Source organism: Peromyscus leucopus, chromosome 2 (assembly GCF_004664715.2).
Source record: "Peromyscus leucopus breed LL Stock chromosome 2, UCI_PerLeu_2.1, whole genome shotgun sequence".
NCBI classification, from domain to species: Eukaryota; Metazoa; Chordata; class Mammalia; order Rodentia; family Cricetidae; genus Peromyscus; species Peromyscus leucopus.
Window position 1 is genome coordinate 140,990,835 of NC_051064.1, and position 11,874 is coordinate 141,002,708.

Genomic DNA, 11,874 nt, shown 5'->3' on the forward strand with positions numbered 1-11,874 from the left:
TGATCCAGACTCCCCAGTTCTTATGCTTTCAAGCAGTTTCTTGCTACTGAGCCATCTCCCAGGCCTCCCCAGCGGCTTTGAAGATTTTCTGTTGGTCTTTCTCCTTTCACAGTTCTGCTGTGTGCTCAGACCTCAGAGTGATCAGTCTCCTTTGAGACTGTCCCCACTGCAGTCCCAGAAAGTCGTTTTGGGAAGCTGGATAGATGGTTTAGAGGTTAGGAGCACGGACTGCTGTATTGCTGTTCAGGTCCCAGCACTCATTCTGGAGGCTCACAACTGTTTGTAACTCCAGCTCCAGGGAACTCTCTCTCTCTCTCTCTCTCTCTCTCTCTCTCTCTCTCTCTCTCTCTCTCTCTCACACACACACACACACACACATCTTTCAGAATTATATCTGGAATATTCTCTGCCATCAGTTCTTCAAATGTCTGCACTTCTCTTCTCTTCTCTTCTCTTTCTGGGACTCTGGCTGTTGGTGTGTTGGTGGGCTGGATGGTCCCATGCATGTCCCTGGAGCTTGCCCTTCATCTGCACACTGTTTTTTCTTTTCTGTCCACGGAGGAATCTCATTTCTGTCTTCAACCTTGCTCATTCTTCTATACATTTTGCTCTTTCTGCCGCCCCCCCCCATCTCTCTGTATTTTCTGCTCCAAGAAACATTGTTAGTCCAGTTTCCGTTAACTCTTCAGAGGGTGTTCTTTGTGCTCATTGACAGCGTTCTTTAACAAGCTCAGTGTGGGATCTCCGGTCCTTCCAGGGCAGTTCCCACCTACAGAGAATTTTATGTGTGGGGACTGTGGCTTTATTTCTTTTCATAACTTAAAATTACTTGTTTAAAACGAGCACCTTGCCAGGCAGGTGGTGCATGCTTCTGATCCTAGCACTCAGAAGACAGAGGCAGGTCAATCTCTGTCAGTTTGAGACCAGGTTGGTCAACAGAGTGAGTTTCAGGCCAGCTAGCGCTACATAGTGAGACCCTGTCTCAAGAAAACCAAACCAAACAACAAAACAAAAGAACAAAAACCAAGCCCCAAACAAAAACCTGAGCAGTTTTAGCAATACAGCGTGTCAACGGGATATCTGCTCCGCTCAGCGTTTGTTAATGTGCTTTTTATTTTTTCTCCTGTTGGTTTGTTTTGTGACTTTTCTGGACTAATTATCTCAAGTGTTTCCTGTTATTTGTGGGCCCCAAAGTCTCAGCTTATGCAGCCCAGTGGTCAGCTGATGACTGGACCGAGGCTTCCTGAACCCTGTGAGCCACAAGGCTCTGTGTATGCCTCTACTTCTGTTGTGCAGAATCTCAAGGTCATCCAGAGGTGAGAGGTTAAAAACCTCACAGATCTCCTGTATGCTGAAGCTAGTTTCTAGGATGATGTTGGAGGTTTCCTAAGCTCCCTGTGGGCTGCTCGATTGTTCTACATTTTTTTTTATTAAAAACATTTTTTTTTTTTTTTAGTGTTTATGTGTGTGTGCATTACAGAGAGAGCACGGAGGTCAAAGAATAGCTTTTGCGAGCTAATCTCTCCTTCTGCCGTGTGGTTCCCAGGATTGAACTCACGTGGCCAGTCTTGGCAGCAAGCCCCTTTATTCTCTGAGCCATCTTGCCAGCCCTGGCCTATGGTGCCAAACTGTTGTTACTGTTATGTATCATCATCATCACCATCATCATCACCATCATCACTAATTATTATATTATCATTTTATTATTATTAATTTATCCATTGTCACCATGACCATCATCACCATTATGATTATCATCACCACCACCACCATCATCACCACTAATTATTATATTATCATTTTATTATTATTAGCTTATTGCAAATGCTCTGTGGGGCTTTTTCCATGCAGCAAACACTGAATCAGATTAAGTGACAGCAAGTCTTGCAAATAGCACTTTTCAGAGAGCTCCAGACAGATAAGCACACAGTAGTTCTCTGGGGACAGAGCTGTCTCTGAGCTCCAAACCCAGCCATGTCCCCAGTGGCTGCCAGCTGCTGTTCTCACAGCTTCTCTGTAGCGAGTCTCCTGGCTTTCAAAGCTACCAGCTCAGGGAAAAAAAGAACAAAAAAAGAGACAATAGAAATGCCCCAGAGCACCCTAACTGTACGGAGATTCAGCTGCGCTCTTGAATCCAGCTTTTGGCTACTTACAGTGCTCAGAAAGTTGGTTTTAAAAGCTGTCTGGCTGCGCTCTCATTGGTTCACAGAGGAGCAGATTCCTGGAAGCCAGGACCACTGTTTCTGTTTAAAATATCATGAACCAGTTTTTGATTTTTTCCCACCAATGTTCTCCGCTTCTGCTGGGACAAGCCAATAATCGTTCTGGTACTGAAGAATCTAGGTGAGAACCCGGGCTTCTCTGTATTGTCTTTCATTTGTTGTTTGCGTGTTTTGCGAGACAGGATCTCACTGTGTAGCCCTGGCTGTCCTGGAACCCACTCTGTAGACCAGGCTGGCCTTGAACTCACAGAGATCCACCTGTCTCTGCCTCCTGAGTGCTGGGATTAAAGTGTGCACCACTAAACCTGGCTGACCTCTTTGTGTTTTCAAGTGGGGAGCTGCCGAGATTAGTTCCCTGGATTCTGAGCCTGGGGAAGAAACTTGAATGGTTTGATGGAGTCTGCCCATGGAAACCAGGCACAAAATCTGCCTGGTCAGGATACCGTCCCTCTTAAATATACTGCTATGCTTAATTTGAATAATTTTTTATACAATTTTATTTTTATTTTCCAGAAGTATTGGGTTTTTATAAGTTCGGCATTGTGAATGTGTGTGTGTGTGTTGTGTGTGTGTGTATACACAAGTGTGTGCATATGTGCATGGGGAAATACTGTTAATCTTGTTTTTTTAGAGAGGGTCTCTTCATTAGGCTGGCTGGGCACTGAGTGCCAGGGACCTGTCTGTCTCTGCCTCCTCAGTACCCAGGATTACCAGGTGGTAATGTAGGTATGCAGATGCCTGAGAAGGAACTTGGGTCCTCATGCTTGAGCAGAAGGCACATTACCAACAGAGCAATTTCTCCAGTGGTTCCCCCCACCAATTTATTGATATTTTACTTAGAATGCTTTGTATCCATGTAAGTGTGAGATTGATTTAAATTTTGTATCTTTCACTGTCCTTGTTTAGTTTGGGTGTCTGAGTTAATACAACCTCAAACAAAACAAAACAAACAAATAAACAAATAAAAAACCAACCAACCAAAACCAAAACCACCACCGCAAACAGCCTGGATATGGTTCTGTCAGTAAAGTATTTCCATGCAAGCATGAGGACCTGAGTTCAGAGCTTCAGCACACACATGAAAACTGGATCTGGCATGCACACCTGTAATCCCAGCCCTGGGGGACAGAGCCAGGGGCTTGCGGGTCAGCCAGCCCTAGTCACTGTCAACTCCAGCTACGTGTCTTTAAAACGAAGGTGAGCAGTTAAGGAAAGACATTTGATGTCTACCTCAGGCCTCCCTGCATGCATATGTTTGCATGCGCTCGAGCACACAGTCATGCATTAACCATTTGTTCACGGTTCCCTCCCCAGACAAAGTCAAACACCAAACTAAGTGTCTGAGAACTCACACTGTGCGGGGGCTATGAAGGGAAAGAGGACAGTTGCGCCTTGGAGAGAGGAGGTGGAGGTGTCCAAGGGAGGGGACTCTGGACTTTCCCCAAGGCTGGGAACACAAGAGGCTGCTGTGTAATGTCAGGCAGTGACACAGAACCCCAAGCCATTGTGTCCCCCCAGCCAGGAGGCAAGCCTGTGGGGAATGACTGCCCTCCTGCCCTCCATGCCCTGGACATGTCCTGGGAACATTGCAGCCACCCGATGTGGCAGGGGGATGTGGTCTTGGATGAGGTTCATGTCCTCTTCTGTGTTCTGGGCTGTTCAGACCCTGGAACCCCGTTTCAAGCCTTGGAAGCAAAGGGGAGAGCTCAGGCTGAGATCATATTTCCTGCCTGCGCAGCAGAGAGAAGCAAGGAGAAGTTTAAGCCCGAATGAGAGACAAGGGGGATGATGACTCAGTGGGTAGAGTGTGGTGCAAGTGTGGAGACCAAAGTTTGAGTCCCCAGCACCCAAGTAAAAGCTGAGGAGGTTGGTGGCCTGGCTGGAATCCCAGTGCTCAGGAGGAGGAGTCAGGATCCCTGGAGCAAGCTGGCTGTCTAGACCACCTAAACCGGTTAGCTTCAGGTTCTGAGAGAGATGCCCTGTCTCAGCAAATAAAGTGGAGACACCTGATGTCAGCTTCTGGGCTCTGCATTCACACATGTGCACCCACCTGCATGTGAACATACATATATGGATGCACACGCACCACACATATGTACATAAAGAGAAAAACATAACACGACATGCCTTCCTGGTGTGGAATGAACTTTTCACCTGCCATGGGGGCTAAACTACACTCTGTATTAGTCAGGAGGGGAAGAAAGGCTCTGGCTTTGGGTCTGCTGTGGGGCAAAGCTTCATGGAGGGAGCATGAGGCTGAGGAGTTGCATATCACTCAGCTGGGAGGCCAGAGAGAAAAGGGAAAGGCCAAGGTCCCATCATCCTCTTTCAGGGAGGACATGCCACCAGTGACCCAAACCCTCACACACATCAGGCATTTTCCTCAATCATCTTCACCTTATCTCTTTTATAAGGTTTTGTATATATATATATATATAATATATATAATGTATGTGTATGTATGTATGTATGTATGTATGTATGTATGTATGTATGAATAAGGGGTTTTGCCTGGCCTGTATCTGTGTTGCATTGTGCAGTGCTTTTGGAGGCCAGAAGAGGGCGTTGGATGCCCAGGAACAGGAGTTCCAGATAGTTGTGAGCCGCCCTGTGGGTTCTGGGAACTGAACCTGCTTTTCACATCACGCTGTGGGCCGGGAACTCATGTGTAGGGTGAAGTACTTCCCCCACTGAGCTCTCTCCTATCTCCCCGCAGCACTGCCTCGTACTGTTTTCTTTGCTTCTTTTCTATTTATTTGTGCTCCTTTCTGTCCAGGAACTCCAGGAGGAAGAGCGCCCAAGCTTCCTCCGTGTCTCTGTCTACAGCTTGAAACAGCCCCTATCCCCACCCCGCGCGCTCCCAAGCGCTCTCTCTAAGTCCCGGGCGGAGCTGAACAGACAAACGTCCTCACAGGGAGCTCAAAGCCCGTCTCTGAGTGAGGCTGTCAAGAAAAGAACCGTTCAGATGTGGCGAGATTACCAGTGAGGAGGGTGCCGTGCACTCGCTTGTTCGACATTAATTCCAACCGCCTTCACGCGTGCCTTTTCACACCGAGAAGCCAGGAAAAGAAAACCAATTTCCCTATAACCCAGTTGCAAGGGAGACTTTTACATGCGATTCAGCCCTCACCAACCAGAGTCACGCGAGCAGGACCGGCTTTGGAAAGAGTTTAAATGGGAAGAGAGATGGAGCGCGCACTTCTCTTTTACTGGCATGGCCCGCTTAAGGAGCTTCCTGATTTGTTGGTTTCCTTGGCAACGGTGGAGGAGACCCAGAAGGATTCTGGGGACTGGAGGTTTTCCCTGGGGCTCAGCTCACAGCCTGCTTCTCCTGTCTCTATGGTTTGGCGGCTGCTAATGCTCCTTGCTAGGCAAAGCTCCTTCCGTCTAAACTACGGAGGCGTCTTCCATTACCTCCTGTGCAGTCTCAGGAGGCCCGTCTAAGTAGGTTCTTAGAGACGCGGATGCCTATGTTTGGTTACCAGATCTGATTCAGAGCCAGCCATTGAGGACTGTGGCTCTGTGGTGGAGTGCTTGCCTAGTTTTCACGAGGCCCTAGATTCCAACCCCAGCGCTTTGGGAAACAGGAAAAATCCACACAGTGGGTTCAACACCAGGGAGGGTCCCATGCCAGAGTGGATCGGACCTAGAATCGCTTGGCCACTACCTCGGTCTTGATGACCATCAGAGCAAGGATGAAGAATATGGGGCTGGGGACATGGCTCAGGGAACAAAGCAATGACCATGCAAGTCTGACAACCTGCGATCAGACCCCCCAGAACCCATGTGCAAGCTGGATGCAGTAGTGCAAATGTCTGTAATCCCTACTAGGAGGCAGGAGGCAGACACAGAAGACTCCTTAGAAGCATGCAGGCCAGGTGGTCTGGTATACACACTGGCAAAGAGACTCTGTCTCCAACGAGGTAGAAAGGTGAGGGGTGACACCCAAAGGTTGTCTTCTGACCTCCAGGTGCTTGCTGGTTTTGCTAATGACACAGTAGTATTCTGCCGGGAGAGGGGGGGGGCAGAGGGGTGGTTCCTGAACCCTTGTCTGCTCTGCTAAGCTCATTTGCACCATAATGGCCTATTGAGAGGTATACTTCTTTACAGTCACCTGGGCCAGAGCTCTGGATGGCAGGAGATCCAGAGACAGGTGGCTCCTGGCCATGTCCACCCTCACACCTATACACACACAGACAAGCACACACACTCACAAGCTGGAGGAAGGAAGGGCTGTAAGGGCACAGCTCTGTGTGAATGATGACTCAGAGACCCAGGAGGGCGGGGACATCTGTAGCTGCCTTAGACGAGGCGCCATCTGCTCTCCACAGGCAGCACACTGAAAACCGGTTACACTGTTTGACCCTGAAGGTTGCCTCAGGACAGTGCTGCTGCCCTCTTGGGGTCCCGCAGAGCTCTTAAGCAAAAGGAAGAACATCCATTGGCATGTTGGGACCTGGAGTCTGGAGTCCCGGGATTTTTTGGTGGCTTTTATTGGTCTAATTCCCCGAGCCTCTCACATCAGTGAATCCTGCAGAATTTGGACGCCCTGACATGTCACCTGGTGAGATACTGTAGTTTTGATCCTGTTCCCCCCCCAGAGTCACGTGTTCAAAGCTTAATCCCCAGATAGTGGTGTGACTAAGAATTAATGGAAACCTCAAGAGATGGGGTTCTCTGGGGAGATGCCCAGCATGCAAAGTGCCTGGTACACAAGGCTGGGGCTTGAGTTTGGATTGGCAGCACCCACATGGAAATCTGGGCATGGTCACACACACCTGCAATCCAAGCTCCAGGGCATGGATCCCTGGGCCTCACAGGCCAGGCAGTCTAGCCAAATCAGTGAGCTCCAGGTTCAGTGAGAGACTCTTCCTGAAGAAACAAGGCTGAGGGTGTGCTGAGAATAGAGATGACATGTGAGATGTGGCGCGTAGTTTCCTGTCAGCAGGTTACAATTATCGTTAAGCGTATGACTCCAGCTAGGTCATTCCTCACAAAACAAACGTAGACTACCTCCAGCTTAGGGATGGCAGACAGCTTTCCTCATGATGCTAATCTTCACTGTCGACCTGACTGGATTTCGATTCGCCTTAGGAGATTGGCGAGGCACACCTCCAGGTGCATCTGTGAGGGTACTTCCAGAGGAGATAAATGGGGTGTGTGTGTATGGGGGGGGGGCTGCCTTGGGCCCAGACAGAATGAGTAAGGGAAAGGAGGCAGTCAACAGGGTGCTGGTGAGTGTTTGTGCTCCCTACCCCCGAGTCATTATAAACTGAATCGCTCCTTAAGTTTTTTTCTGTCCGGTACTTGAGTACAGTAATCAGAAAGGTCTCTGAGACTGAGTTATCATATCACCAAAGATGGCCACTGTCAGCTCTTCCCTACGCCCGCCATGTGTACACCTCTTCTTTTGCTAAGAGATGGAGCATAAAATGTGTGTCCTAATCCCAGTCCTTGGGAGGTTGAGATCAGATTTCTCTGAGTTAGGAGTTAGCCCGGGCTACAAAGCATGACCCTTGTCTTGACCTCCTTCCTCAAAAGGAGGCAGAGTTGCTTCTTACTGCCTTTATCCATAGTAGGATCTCTTCAGTCAATAGCATGCAGTAGCCACTGTGTTCCGGGGCCTCCAAGGCCAGGTCTGGATGGAGTTGGCCACTTCTTTTTCCTCCATTTTGTAACCTTCACCTTTGAGATTGTCTTTTGGGATCTGTTTCTACCAATTGTAAAAAGCCCAAGCAGGTGGAGAGTCTACACAGAGGGAGTCCAGGGCTGGACACCTGAGACCTCAGTCCATCATCAGCCAGGAGGGAGCCATCTTGGAGACTTGCCCATACTACTCATGGTTGGTGGCACCTTAGGCTCTTCCAGTTCTGGACTTGTATGTTTCCATGAGTTCCAGAAACTCCCTTCTAGATCCACAGCATGGGGCACACACTAGGGTGTACAGAAGCCCTAGGAAGATGAAGAGGTTCAAGTTCAGTCACCATCCATCCTTTCTCCTCTTGTGAGCCTCTCCCTGGGACAGTCCGTGCTCTGCAATGGATCCTTAGGGGGAAATGAACACCACCATCACCCTCACCAGCACCAGCAGCACTGCCAGGTTGCAGGTGATAGTGATTTCTTGGACGTCACCTGTTGTGAAATATTAATTTAAGATGTGTTGCAATCGTTTATGCTGTGAGATATTTGTTTAATGATGCAAAGATGTGTTGCATTCTTTTATGTTGTATTTGTTTAACTCTGTAAAGCTGTGTTACTTTGCCTGTCTAAAACACCTGATTGGTCTAATAAAGAGCTGAGTGGCCAATAGGGAGGCAGGAGAGGGATAGGTGGGGCTGGCAGGCAGAGAGAATAAATATAATAGGAGAAGAGGAGAGTGAGAAAAGGAGGAGAGGATGCCAGGGCCAGTCACCCGGCCACACAGCCAGCCGTGGAGTAAGAAGGAAAGAAAGGAATAGAGAAGAGAGAAAGGCAAAAGCCCAGAAGCAAAAGGTAGATGGGGTAATTCAAGCTAAGTTAAGAAAAGCTGGCTAGAAACAAGTCAGGCTAACGCTGAGTCTTCATAAGAAAGAGTAAGTCTCCATGTATTTATTTGGGTGGCAGGCCCCCAAAGACCAAAGAGTAAAAAGATAAACCAACTACAGTCACTCTGTCACCATCCTCATGTCTCATCTCTCAACTACCGAACTACACTCGTTGGCATCCCACTTTCCCAATGGTCTTTGGGGGACTTGTAATTATTAACCCTCTTCCACAGATGAAGAGATCAAGGTAAGTCCAAGTTAAGACAACCTACTCACTGGAGACCATTCGGAAGTCAACTTGGGCACTTGTTTCAAGTCCTAAAATCAGAAGGAGGCAGGGGAGGTAATCGTTGGCCCTGTGGAAGTGTCATGTTTGAATCCATAAAGCAGCGTTCCCTGCTTTCCAATCTCCTGAAAGAGGGCAGAGGGCTGGGGATGCGGCTCAGTTAATCGAGTGCTTGCCAGGTGTGCACGAGACCCTGCTTCAGCTCCCCTAATGTAATAAACTGGGTGTGGTTGTTGCTTACCTATAACCCCAGCCCTCAAGAGGTGGAAGTAAGAGGGTCAGTTAAGGTTATCTTCAACAACACGGTGAGCTTGAGGCTAGCCTGGGGTACGTGAGACCCTATCTGGAAAAGGAAAATAAAATAGGGTAGAATATGATCACCAGACAGCATGAAAGGAAGAGTGGAGGGGAGACAGTGAATTGATTGTAGGAAATCAACCTAGGGGTCCCCAGCAGTGGATTCTACAGCTACACTTCAGAGACCATGGTAAATAGCCCAGGGTAGGAGACTCGAAGTCCTCTGATTTGGTGATTTTTACACTCCCACATGTTAAACTGATCCCACCATACCTGTGAGGACTAAATATACATACTGACTGTCAGCTTGAAAGCACTTAGAAATTTAGAGCCACTTCAGAGAGCATGGAGAGGAACTTTCTAGATGGGTTCACTGAGGTTGGAAGACCCACCCTGGATGTGGGGAACACAAATTCGTGGACTGTGGTCCCAGACTGAATGAAAAGGAGAAAGCGAGCTGGGCCCGAGCCTCCATCCATCTCTCTCTGCATCCTAAGTGAAGATGCCTCGTGACCGGCCGCCCGCCTCACTCTCCTGGCGCCAGGCCTTCCCCACCGTGATGGACTTCACCCTCAAACCCTTCCTCCCTAAAGTTCTTTTTCTCAGCAATGGGGAAAGTGGCAGGCACGGTACCCTGCGCCCGTGAACCAACAGTATGTGCCAATTAAAAATACAAAGAAATTAAGAAGAAGTCAACTTGGCTCGTTGGAAAATTAAAGCCCAGATAAAAAGGATGTTTGCTGTTGCACACACGTCTCTTCTCTCCCCATCAACCTCCAAAAACTAATGACTGTCGAGGGCTTTGGGGTGTTTGGGATGTCAACAGTATTATTAAGCTGCACTCCAAACCCCAGCGACAAGAATGGCACTCTTTTTTTGGGGTGAGGGAAAAAAACACCCCCTGGCATCAGAAGAATGGCAGTGATAGCTGCATCTGAAGCTGTCTCCACCTCCTCAGTCACGGGCTGGGGCTGAGGGGAAGCCAAGCGTCCCATTTTGTTTGCTCTGTGCAGCCTGTCTTTCGGAAACCAGGCAGGCGCTAATTAGATAGCCACTCTCTAAGATGCTATCGCTAACTGGAAGCCATCCAAATTGCTCTCTTTGTTCCAAGCCTTTGGAAGATGTCCCCCTCCCCAGCTCTCCTCCCAGCCCATCCTCTCATGCCAAACCTCAAGGACCACAAATACAGCTAATTATGTCAGCACGGCCTGGTGCCGGTGTTCCGGATAGCATCTTTCATTAGTGTTGACCTTCCGGCTGCCTGGACCTGTGGGAGCTTGGGGGAGGGGGAGTATCGGTTACTCTTTGTGGTATGGCAAAGCAATGGAGCCCGAGGCAGAGGGCATTGGTGACATCTCTAACTCACCCAAAGCTGAGTGTCCTCTTTCTTCCAGGCCTCCTGTACCCCCACAAGATGGCAGTAGACCACAGGGTGACATTGGCATCATGTCTCTGACGGGCACAGACAAATTATGCCTCAAGGTTCCTTCATAGATGGTCTCTGGAGTGAATTTTGTGTAGGTGCGTGTGTGTTGCTTCATAGATACATATGTGCTCATGCATCTAAAGGCCAGAGATCATACTCTCAGCCCTTTGCCAGTTGGTTCCAGGCAGGTGTCCCACCACTGAGCCATGTCCCCAGTTCCTCATTGGTTGATTCTAGGTCAGTACTCTACCATTGAGTCAAACCCCAAAACCCTCACTAGTAGATTCTAGGTAGGCACCCTACTGCTAAACTGTGTCCCCGCCCCTCACTGGTGAATTCTAGGCAGGTGCTCCTCCTCTGAGCTACATCTCAACCCCTCACTATAGGATTCACGACAGGTGCTCTACCATGGAGCTATACCCCCAGCCCCTCACTTGTAGATGCTGGGCAGGTGCTCTAACATGGAGCCACACCCCCAACCCCTCACTTGTAGATGATGGACAGGTGCTCTACCATGCAGCCACACCCCCGACCCCTCACTTGCAGGTGACAGACAGGTGCTCTGCTGTTGTGTCACACCTTGATCATCCCTAATAGGGCACAGCTAACAGGACAGTGAATAGTATGTAGCCAGCCACCTACCACTTCCTGTCTTCAACCCTCAAAGTGGTTTCTCTTAGTGTCACCAAGGCCGCATGGTTGCTCGTCCTCCTTTTCTTGACAGGAGTTTGAAAACTCAGTCCCTGCCAGCCTTCACCTTCCTGTTGCTCACCAGCCTTTTGGAGTGTGTGGGAGTGTTCCCTGGGCTGCCCACCCATCGAACCACTCATCTCATCAGAAACAGAAAATAAGACTTCATTTACATGAATAACGATGTTGACGCCATTGAGAAAGGGGTTGGGATTATGACCGAGACTCCCGGGAACTGACAAGATGTGGAAACTATGGTAACCTTCACTCTGGAGGGCAGACTGACTCTGACAGACAAGAGGGGAAGATTTTCGTTTCTTCTGTTGCCCAGAATATTTGGCCGGCGTCCCAGCTGCCTCTCTATGTAGAAGTCGCTTTGAATATGGCTCCCTCTCTTTGTTTGTGAGAGTCACTTATAAAAGAAGGGAA